The following is a 12,074-nucleotide window of genomic DNA, read 5'->3' on the forward strand; positions in this document are numbered from 1 at the left end:
AACCACAGCACCACACTAGGACTCCTTGGAAACCCCAGGGAGGGGTCAGCTCTACTCTGTCCTATAGGGTTGCTATGGGGCAGAATCAACTCCACATTGGTGGATTGGCAGTGGGTTGGTCTGGGATTTTTAGACAGGAGGATGGAATAAGCAAGGTAAACTTACTTACCAACCTGTAATGAATGGACTTACATGTTTTTTCACCAGATCAAAGTATTGAAAAGCATGTGAAACTATTCACTGAAAACTTGTGAGCACAAGTAAGCGCATGCTTATCTTGCTCATTCGGTAATCTGCTTCTGTCCCCTTCCTTCTTTCCCTCCTTCCTTCCTTCTTCTTTTCCATTTCTTTAAGTTCAACAAATGCTCTAATGTTGCATTTTCTAAGTTTCTAATATTAGCTCTTAGGCAACCTGACCTATTAACCCTTTCACAGCTGACTCCTCTCTGCACCTGCTGTTTCCATCTTAGTTCTACATGCCATGGAAACAAAAAGTCTTAAAACTGGCTTATTAAGTACTGGTTTCCAATCTTCTAGGAATGCAAGTTCATGGCAGGTGATATGTCTACTTGGTCAGCCGGGTATACTTATGTTGTTATTAAACCCCTTACGTATAGCTCTGTGACTTTGCAGTTACCAAGGAGCTCGGGTAGCATAGTGGTTATGAGTCGGGCTGCTAACCTCAACATCAGCAGATCGAAACTGCCAGCCATTCTGCAAGAGAAAAGATGAGGCTTTCTTCTCCTCTAAAGATTTGTTGTTGTCAGGTGCCATCGAGTCGGAACTGACTCATAGCGACCCCATGCACAGCAGAATGAAACAATGTCCGATCCTGGGACAACCTCACTAGCACTGCCACACTTGACGCCATCAATGCTGCCACCTGGCCAATCCATCTCGTTGGGGGTCTTCCTCTTTTTCTCTGACCCTCCATCTTACCAAGCATGATATCCTTCTCCAGCTACTGTTCCCTCCTGACAATATGTCCAAAGTATGAGAGATGAAGTAAAGATTTACAGCCTCAGCAACTCTACACAGGGTCACTGTGAGTAGGAACTGACACCACCACCACCACCCCACCATGATCACCTGATTCCAGATGCATAGTTAAAGATATGACCAGCCAGACACAGGAACATCTGCTCATAGTTTCCTGAAGCACCTTCAGGATGACAGATATTGTGTACACTCATCTGTTGCTACTATTATTAGAAGCATTTCATATTTACTAAGCTGTTGTTGAAGGTGAAATAGATTAGGATTTATGGAGGCTGAGCAGTAAACACAAGACACAGAGTTTTTAGGGCAGGCTGGGTGGCATGCAGTTATATTCAGTACCACGCCTTAAATGCTCAGCAGGGTACCTACTTTAAGGGCACTTTCTAAGCAGCAGCAAGACAATTCAAATGTCTGAATGACTCATCTGAATTGCCCTTCCACGTCAGTCCAGTGACCCTCAGGGGATGGATAGATAGGAGGCAATGCCATGGAAAAAGTGCTGGGAGGGGAAGCAAGGAAGCTGACAGATCCCTACTAACAGAGCAGATGAGTCATCTTGTCCTCTGTGCCTCTGTTTCCCCCTTAAGTCAGGGACAAGAACACCTGCCTAGTACTTGCCTTACGAGGTTATTTTGAGGAACAAATGCTGAATGCTTCCCAAGTGAACAGAATTCTGAAAGATGTTAAACTGAAAGTATAAATAGAATGCCAAATCACAGCAGTACTTTGAACCCTAGGCCCTCCCATGAAAGGATAGAGGTGAGTCTTTTATGTATTTTATTAATGCAAGCATCATTACATGGTCATCTAATTGGTGGTTAGAGTATCATTAGATAGAAAGCATTCAACCAAGTTCTGCTGTGACTATCCCACAAATAGAATCCTATAAGTGAGTGAGTGCATAGAGACCAAGAGTCCTTGAGACATACATGCTGAGAATAGTAATTTTTATATAGTGTTCAGACTGGGAGAGGCTCAAGAACTAGCTATAAGAGAAAGATGCTGTCACATTCTGCAGAAACGTCTGCTGAAAGGCCACTTGTAATTGAGAGTTGGGTAAGGAGCAGTCTGCATCAGCTGGTCACTAACTGTAGATCTGACTTGTAGGCTCTGCCAGCACCTGAGTGAAATGAGAGCAGCATTGAGGCAGTGCTGCTGTTGAGGCACCAACTTATGATGACCTCATGGACCCCAAGGCCACTTTGAACCACAAGGTCTGTGGTTCAAACTCACCAGCCACTCCTGGGAAACCCTATACAGGATAGCAGTGCATAACAGAAGGGCACATTGCCCAGTCCTACACTGGCTTCCTGATCACTGGTGTGATTGAGTCCATTGTTGTGACTGTTGTGTCTGTCTATCCACCTCGCTGAGAGTTTCTATCATTTCCTCTGACCCACTTCTTTTCTAAGTATGATGTCTTTTCCTGGTTTTGTTGTTGTTGTTAAGTGCGGTCAAGGTGGTTCCATCTCATAGCGACCCTGTCTAGGGTTTTCAAGGAGCAGCTGGTGGGTTGAAACTCTGACCTTGCAGTTCAAACTGACCTTGTAGTCTGGTGCATTATCTGCAGCACTACACCAGGACTCCTTTTCTAGTGACTGATTACTCCTGACTATGTGTCCAAAGCAAGTGTGATGGTTAAGTTTTTGTATCAACTTGACTGGTTGAGGACTCTCACTGGTTTGACAGTTGAGATGTATATGTAAATCTAAAGAGAGGTTTATATCGAGGAAATGGCTCAGACAGTTGTCGAAGTGGTTAGTCCTATGTCTGTGGGTTAGATTTCAGGCTGGAGTCTTCTGACTCATGTGCTGCAAAGCTGATGAACCAAAATAGGCAGGTCAGATGGCAGGCAGGCAGACTGCTGACAATGACCAAAATCAGCAGGTAACAGACCAGTCCACTGGCTCAAGTACAAAGAATTGGAGGTAGGAGGGTGAGCCAGATCCAAGATCCAGACCCAGCAGACAACAAACAAGCCTTGTCTGAATAGCCAATATATTGAAAGTAAGCCACACCCCCAAGGAAGCCTCCCTTCAGTTGACTGACTACTCATAACAGACTTCATTATAAAGTTGATTACATTACATTAGATCTCTTTATGGGTGATAACTACATCTCAATGGCCAAACCATTGAAAATCCTGATCCAGTCAATTTCATCCTCATTGGCTTTAATGGTTGGTGCATAAATTTGAATAATAGTGGCATTTACTGGTCTTCCTTATAGTCATATGGATATTATCCTATCACAGACAGCATTGTACTTCATGACAGATCTTGATATGTTCTTTTTGATGATGATTGTGAATGATAGGTATATGGGAGGGGCGGCAACAACCTTAGTAAGGTATGCTTAGCATGGAATGGTCATTCAAGATCAAAAGGGAAACAAAAGGACAAAGTTGAGAAGAGATGGGAATGAGAGCAGAATGGAAATAAGAACCACAGGGAGGAAGTGGGAAAGCTGATTTTACATGGAGGGGAATGAAATCATTGAGATGAAAAAAGGAATATTATTTGTTAAATGTAAAGTTGATGATTTTCTCTGTAAACCTTTACTCAATTTACAATAAAAGTTTTTAAATTTTTTTTTTTTAAGTAAAGAATGTTACCCTAAAATATTGTACTATTTAACAAAATTATCTACATGAGATCAAACGGACAGCAGTAACTAAATCACTGATGATATGTTTAGTGGGCAGGGAGTCTTAACTAACAGGGGTGAAACAAGTAGAGCAGAAATAATGAGAAGTTGACACAATGTGAAGAATGCAAGTAATCTTACTGAACAATATGTGTATTGATTGCTAAATGGGAGCACTTTTTCATGTGCACATTCTCAAAAAATATATAATTAAATTAAAAACAACCAAGGAACACCTAATATGGGACTACAACATGCCCAGTGAAGGAGGCTTCCTGCGGAGCCACTGCATTACATAAGACTATAGGTGGAAGCCTGAACCACATCCAGATCCTCAGAGATGGGAAATTCCCACTTGAAAGGATGAGCAGACCAGCCTGGAGTGGCTAAAAGAACAGAAGATAATTCTTGAAAGAAAGACCAACAGGAAAAATACAAAGCCACATAGGCAGACCAACTGTTAAACTACAAGAACAAGCAAGTTGCTTGCCCAGGAGACATCAAGGCAAGTGGCTGGGTCCCCTCAGTGTAAACTCCCTTCCAAGACTAAGACTCAACGGGAATACATGCTTTGATTGGTGACCACACTCGTCACCAGTAAGAGGAAGTGAGGGAAAAACAGCAATAAAGCTGCAAGCTAAGCCCTACAATGTTCAATAGACTTCTGTGAACCCGGGTGTAGACCTCTTTGGCCAGCAGTGTGGCAAGACTTGGGGACTCTTGGGCCCAGTGTCAGTGACATAGCCCACAGAGGACTAGAGTAGAGAGTGAAGCATCCAGCTAATAAGAAGAGAGGGCATGTGCACAAGAACATCCACACTGGCAGATAATACCCACTTGACCTGGTTTCAATGACTGGATGATCAGAGCTCAACCAGAAGAAGAAAGAAGAGGAAAAAGAGTAATCTGATACAAATTGATGAACTTGACCTAAACCTATGGATGCAGTAGCTCAAAAGAGGGAACAAATCCTTACAGCAAGGATCATTCCCACCCTCTCCATACACAGAGTAGACAGGGATGGGCAACTTGGACAATGGCTACCCAAAATGGGGGGGCTACAAAGGCAAGAAGCGACTGGCTTACAAGCTTTCAAGAGGGAACCTAGATTCAGAGGGAGTGAAGGAAGGTAGAATCTCCACTGAGTAGTATCCAATCTGTCTAGGCAGGACTGATTAAAGGATATGTGAATGGGGCTCTTGTGATACAATAGTGAATAATTGTTATCAGGACTGCTTGTGAGGGTTGGAAATGTAAAGGTAGACATTTTTTAGCAAGGAGGGGAGTGATTAACTTTTCAGCCGAGGAGCGGAGGTCCCTGGGACCATCAAGGGAGAAGAGCAGAGAGCGGGACACTACCCAGAGAAGGAGTGATGCCTGAGATGGAGGCAGAGATGATGACGTGGAGAGATGGAACAGTTGGGGACTTTAGACACAGAGAGGGAGAGGGGCTGTGTGCTGATGACCAGGGGGCAGGCTTGTAGTATACACCCTTTGGTTGGTTGATGATGCATGGAGAGGATTGTAATCATAGCAATGAAATGATATATGATAGGATGAATGCAAAACTAAGGTTCTCCCATGTAAACTATCACATAATTCACAATAAAACATTAAAAACAACAACAACAAAAACCACAACCATTTATATAATTCATGGTTTTGTGAGATGGCAATTTGGGTTGGGCTCAATTGGGCAGTTCTGGTCCTAGCAGTCCAAATCATCTATGTGCAGTGAGCAGCCAGATGGGCTGGAAACTGGCTGGTCTAATATGGCTTCAGCAAAGACAACTCATCTCTCTGATCCCCATAGTCTTACTGCCCAATAATCTATCTTGGGTTTGTTCATGTAGTGACACCCTCCCCCGCCCCACCGCCCCTCACTGCCATCACTGTAAGGACAAGAATGGACCTCACAGGCACCTTAAGTCCTGAGCGCAAAACTGGTATGTTGTTTCTGTCACATTCTACTGGCAAAAGCAAATCCCAAAGCCAGCTTTGAATCAAGGGAGAAAGAGCCAGACTCCATTTTTTGATATGAGGAGCTGTCAATTCACATTGCAAAGGAACATGTTGTTGTTCCATGTTGTGCCATGGAGTTGGTACTGACTCAAAGCGACCCTATGCAAAACAGAATGTAACACTGCTCAATCCTGGGCCAAACTCACTATTGTTGCCATGCTTAAGCCCATTGATGCTGCCACTTAGCCAGTCCATCTCGTTGGGGGTCTTCCTCTTTTTCTCTGATGCTCCACCTTACCAAACATGATATCCTTCTCCAGTGACTGGTCCCTCCTGACAATATGTCCAAGGTATGAGAGACAAAGTTTGGCCATCCTGGCCTCCAAGGAACACTCTGGGTACTGTTTGTTCTTTTGGCATCCCATGGTACTTTCAATATTCTCCTCCAACACCATAATTCAAATGCATCAATTCTTCTACAGACTTCCTTATTCACTGTCCAGCTTTTGCATGCATATGAGGTTATTGAAAATACCTTGTGTCAGGCTCACCTTGGTCCTCAAGTTGACATCTTTGCTCTTCAACACTTTTAAAAGATCTTGCGCAGCCGATTTGCCTAAAGGGACATGAATATCGTGATATTTTCTTTTAATAAAGATTTCTATGATGTTGTAGTACAAGAAGGGGAGGACACAGAGATATTGTTGTTGTTAGGTGCCATCAAGTCAGTACAGACTCAGAGAAACCCTACGCACAACAGAACGAAACAAGACCTGGTCCTGTGCCAAGCTCATATTTGTTGCTACATTTGAGTCCACTGCTGCTGCCACTGTGCCAATCCATTTCACTTCCTTTGCTTCTCCAGTCCTCCACTTTACCAAACATTATGTCCTGCAAGGACTAGTCCTTCCTGACAATATGTCCCTCTGAATATGCGAGACGAAGTCTGGCCATTCTAGTTTCTAATGAGCATTCTGGCTGTATTTCTTCCAGCACAGATTGCTTTGTTCTTTTGGCAGTCCATGGTACTTTCAATTTTCTCCTCCAACACCATAACTCAATGTATCAATTCTTTAACCATCTTTCTTATTCAATGTTCAACTTTCACATGCATATGAGGTTATTGAAAAACACCATGACTTGTGTCAGGCACACCTTCATCCCCAAACTGATATCTTCGCTCTTGACCAATACAAGATGTCTTGTACAGCAGACTTACCTAATGCAATACTTCATTTGATTTCTTGACTGCTACTTACATGAGTGCTAATGCAAACTGAAGTCTTTAACAACTTCAATCTTTTCTCCATTTATATGAATTGTGTTTGTTAGTTCAGTAGTGAGGAATTTTGCTTTCTTTACATTAAGATGCAATCCATACAAAAGTCTGTGTTCTTTGACCTTCATCAGTAAGCATTTTATGTCATCTTTGCTTTCAGCAAGCAAGGTTGTATCATCTGCTTATCACAGGTTATTAATGAGTTATCCTCTAATCCTGATGGCACATTTTTCCTCATATAATCCAGTTTCTCAGATTATTTGCTCAGCATATAGATTAAATAAGTATGGTGAAAGAATACAACTCTGGTGCACACCTTTCCTGATTTTAAACCTTTTGGTGTCCCCTTGTTCTGTTCAAACAACTAACTGCCTCTTGGTCTATGTACAGGTTCCTCATGAGCATAATTAAGCGTTCTGGAGTACTCATTCTCAGCAATGATGCTGTCCAATGATTTCTGCATTCCAATGGATCTCCTGTCTTTTTTTTTTTTTTGGAGTTTTATTATTCAATCAGCATATATAATTTGAAATGTTTATTAACCTCACAATAGCCAGGACTAACCATCTGGAAACCACTTTATTACTATAAATTTTCACATTTGTGTTGTACTGCCTGACATCCATGCAAGCTTTATTTTATCTTGAATATCTTCTTTGCTTTTTCGAAACTTTTCTCATCCATGGGAGGCTTCCTCTGGCTGCCAGGCTGTAGGAACTTCTTCACTGTGGGGAGGTTGCTGACTCTGGCTTTCAGGGCCTTCAGCAGAGGAAAGTTGGCAATAAGGCTGGAGTCTATCTCTTCCATGTAGTAGAGAAGTTCAACCAGATGAATGTCAGCTCTGCTCAGCTTGTTGCCAACAAGGTAGTCTTGTCAGTGGCTCTTTAGCACATTTTCATAGGCAGGAAAATAACATTTTGTTGTTCTCTCTTTGATCAGGGCTAGCTTCGCATCTTTTTCCCCAGGTGGGCATATTACCAAATGAAGTATCAGCTCACTTAAATCTGCCACACCTTCTATATACATATCAATGAGTGCTCTCTCCTTTATGTCCTTCCCTTACAGGTTGTACTTGGTGGCAATGTAGTTGAGAATGGCTCTGGTCTATACCAGCTTCATCCCATCAATTTCAACCATGGGTACTTGCTGGAACATCAAACGTCCATCATTTTGTAACTTTTCCAAGTCTTCTGGAGTTTTTATAAATTTCTCTTCAAACTCAACTCCAGCTGCAGCCAAACACCATCAGGTAGATTCCATTCTCCCCCGTCCACTGAAGTAATGAAGCTTGGGCTTCCCGGCCATGACAGCACAGCTCCTGGTTTTGTTTAAATCTTATTTAAAGTCTGGCTCCTGCTTGCTTCTCTCCTGTCTTTTTTAATGGGAACAAATACAGATCTCTTCCAGTCAGTTGGCCAGGTAGTTGTCTTTCAAATTTCTTGGCATAGTTGAGTGAGTGTCTCCAGAGCTGCATCAGTTTGTTGAAAGATTTCAATTTGTATTCCATCAATTCCCAGTGCCTTGTCTCTATCAATGCTTCCAATGCACCTTGAACTGCTTTCTTCTGTATAGTTTACACTTGATCATATGCTATGTCTTGAAATGGTTGAACATCGACCATTTCTGACTCTGGTTATTCTTTGCATCTTTGGTTGATGCTTTCTGTATCATTCAATATTGTGCCCATAGAATCCTATAATATTAATAATCAAGGCTTGATTTTGTTCCTTCAGTTCTCACAGCTTGAGAAATGCTAAGTGTGTTCTTCCCTTTTGTTTTTCTAACTCCAGGTCTTCGCAATTTTCTTTATAATATATGCCTTTGTTTTCTTACGCTGCCTTTTGAAAATTTCTATTTAGCTCTTTTACCTCCTCATTTTTTCCATTTGCTTTAGCATCTCTATGCTAGAGAGCAAGTTTCAGAGTCTCTTCAGGCATCCATGTTGATCTTTTCTTTATTCCTTGTCATCTCGATGTCATTCCACAACTCTTCTGGTCTTCAGTCTTTAGTGTCTAATGCATCAAATCTGTTCTTTAGATGATCTCTAAATTAGGTGGGATATATTCAAGGTCATATTTTATCTCTTGTGGACTTGTTTTCATTTTCTTCAACTTCAGTCTGAATTTGTATACGAGCAATTGATGGTTTGTTCCACAATCTGCCCCTGGCCTTTTTTTTTGGCTGATGATATGGAGTTTTTCCACTATTTCTTTCCACAGATGTAGTCAATTTGATTTCTGTGTATTCCATCTGGTGAGGCCCATGTATATAGTCATCTTTTACGTTGTTTTAAAAAGGGATTTGCAATGAAGATGTCATTGTTCTTGCAACATTCAATCATGTGATCTCCAGCATGGTTTCTATCACCAAGGTCATATTTTCCAACTACTGATCCTTCCTCGTTGTTTCCAATCTTTGCATTCCAATTGTCAGTAATGATCAACACATCTTGATTGCATTTTGATCCATTTCAGAAAGAATAAGTTGGTAGAATTTTTCAATTTCATTATTACTGGTGTTAGTGTTTGGTGTGCAATTTTGAATAATAGTGGTTTTAACTGGTCTTCCTTGTAGGTGGATGGATATTATCCTATCAGAGACAGTGCTGTATTTTAAGACAGATCTTGATATGTTCCTTTTGATGATGAACATGATGCCATGCCTCTTTAATTTTCCATTCCTGGTATAGTAAGCCATGTGATTGTCAGATTCAAAATGTCCAATACCAGTCCATTTCAGCTCTCTAGTGCCTAGGATATCAATGTTTATGCATTCTGTTTCATTTTTTACAAGTGCCAATTTTCCTAGATTCATACTTCATACATTCCATGTTCCAATTATTAATGGATGTTTACAGCCGTTTCTCTTCATTTTGAGTAGTGCCTAATCAGCAAATAAAGGTCCCAAAGGCTTTACTCTATTCATGTCATCATGGTTAACTCTACTTTGAGGTGGCAGCTCTTCCCCTGTTATATTTTGAGTGCCTTCCAACCTGAAGAGTTCGTCTTCCAGCACTATAGCTGACAATACTCTGATACTCTTTGTCATGTTTAAATATTCAGTATGGTACTGACAGTGCTCCACTGCTATTCATAAGGTTTCAGACTATATATTCAGAAGCAGTCTATCTCTGGAGTCCTAGTGACACTGTGGGTTAATGTGCCTGGATGCAAGGCCATTTGAACTGCAAGGTCAGTGGTTCAAGCTCACCAGCTATTCTTTGAAAACCCTACAAAGGGTCGCTATTGGTTGGAGCCAACTCAACAGCACTTAACACAACAAGTTTGTCTCTCCTTCTTCCAAGTCTATCTTCATCTGGAAGTTCAGTTGAAACCTGTCCACCATGGGTGACCATGCTGGTATTTAAAATACCCATGGCATAGCTTCCAGCATCACAGCAACACGCAAGCCACCACATGCAACATACAAGTATGGCAAACTGATAGATGAGTGGTGGTTGCATTTTATAGTGAGGGGCTAACTGTGGTAATTTTTTCCTAAATATAACACCAGAATATTATAGGTGATTTTTACTTTGCTCTTTGTATCTTTCCATACTAGTTAATTTTTTTACATGTGTTAATTGTATTACTAAAATCAAGTTGTTATTTCCATCTTGTGTTTTACTAGTAATTTTTATGTCATTGTAAACCAATCACAGTATAATGTTAAGTTTAAAAAAAGCATGTTAGGCAATTATAAATTATATATAAAGTATACTCTAGACATAAAAATGCATAGAAAAGTTCTAGAAGGAAATCATAAAATGTTGTAAGCAGTAGTACCTTCAAGGTGTGAGGTATGAGCGTATTTTACTAAACTTTCTAATTTTCCACAATTAAGAGAAATTACATCCATTATATGGGGAAAGACTGAAAACTGAAAACTGCAAAGCTTTTTATAGATGACAGTGAAAATATGACTGAGCATTAATAGCTAAAAGATATTCTGAAACTAAGATAATTTTATGCCACACACTGAGAATAATTAACTCAGTTCTCTGCACCTGAAGTTTAATGATAGGAAAGTAATTTTGCTGAAAAACAATGATGAACTTGTTTGTGTGCTTACACAGATGCATTCAGAAAATGTTAAGGTGGATTTCAGGAAAATTACTGTGCAATTTCTATACCATCCAACAGACTTTAGTAGAAATCCATTATTTTGTTTATTGTTGGGTCATCTAACATTAAAGCTTCCACAATATTAGCTTCTTATGTTGTTTTGTAGTTGCCATCAAAACAGTTCTGATTCACAGGGATCTTGTGTGTAGCAAAACAAACTGTAACTCAGTCCTGTGTCATCCTCAGGATTGTTGGTATAATTGAATCTATTGTTGGGTCTTGGTGTGGTGCCATAGGATAAGCACTCAACCTCAAGGTTGGTTTGAACTGCAAAGTCGGTGGTTCAGACTCAACACTCGCTCCTTTAACCCTAGATAGGGTCGCTATGAATTGGAACCAACTCAAAGGCATTTAACAACAAAAACATTGTTGAAGTCACAGTGTCAATTCATCACATTGACAGTCACTCTTTTTCACTGACCCTCTCTTTACCAAGCATAATGCCTTTCTCCGGCAATATGTCCCTTCTGATACGAGGTGTCCAGAGTCAGTGAGACAAAGTCTTACCATCCTCCCTTCTAAGGAACATTCTAGCTGAATTTCCTCCAAAGTTTGTTTGTTTGGTTTTTGTCAGTTTATGATATATTCAGTATTCTTCAGCAGCACAATATAATGCATATATTCCTCTTTGATCTTCCATTTTCATTGTCCAGTTTTCACATGCATTTGAGGTTGTTGAAAAGATCATGATTTGGGTCAGGTATAACTTAGTCATAAAAAATGACACTTTAAAGAGGAATTTTGCAGACTATTTGCCAAATGCAATACATCATTTGATTTCTTGACTATTGTTTCCATGGGTATTAATTATTGATTAAAGTAGAATTAAATGCTTGACAACTTCAATTTCTCCACCATTTATCATGAGGCTGCGTATTAGTCCCATTGTGAGGATTTTTCTTTCCTTTATGCTCAGGTGTAATCCATATTGAAGGTTGTAGTTTTGGGCCTTCATTTGTAGGTACTTCAAGTTGTATATCACAGGTTCTAAATGAGTTTTCTTACAGTTGCAAAGGAGTTCTGGTAGTATAGTGGTTACGCATAGCTGCTAATTTCAAGGTCAG

At 40.5% G+C, this 12,074-nt stretch overlaps 1 pseudogene; it reads right to left on the reverse strand.

Annotated features, from left to right (window-relative positions):
• Positions 1–7,519: 7,519 nt before the first annotated feature.
• On the reverse strand, positions 7,520–8,191 carry LOC102832079 (annotated as a pseudogene).
• Positions 8,192–12,074: the final 3,883 nt, after the last annotated feature.

Source organism: Chrysochloris asiatica, unplaced genomic scaffold, assembly GCF_000296735.1.
Source record: "Chrysochloris asiatica unplaced genomic scaffold, ChrAsi1.0 scaffold00291, whole genome shotgun sequence".
Taxonomy (NCBI): domain Eukaryota; kingdom Metazoa; phylum Chordata; class Mammalia; order Afrosoricida; family Chrysochloridae; genus Chrysochloris; species Chrysochloris asiatica.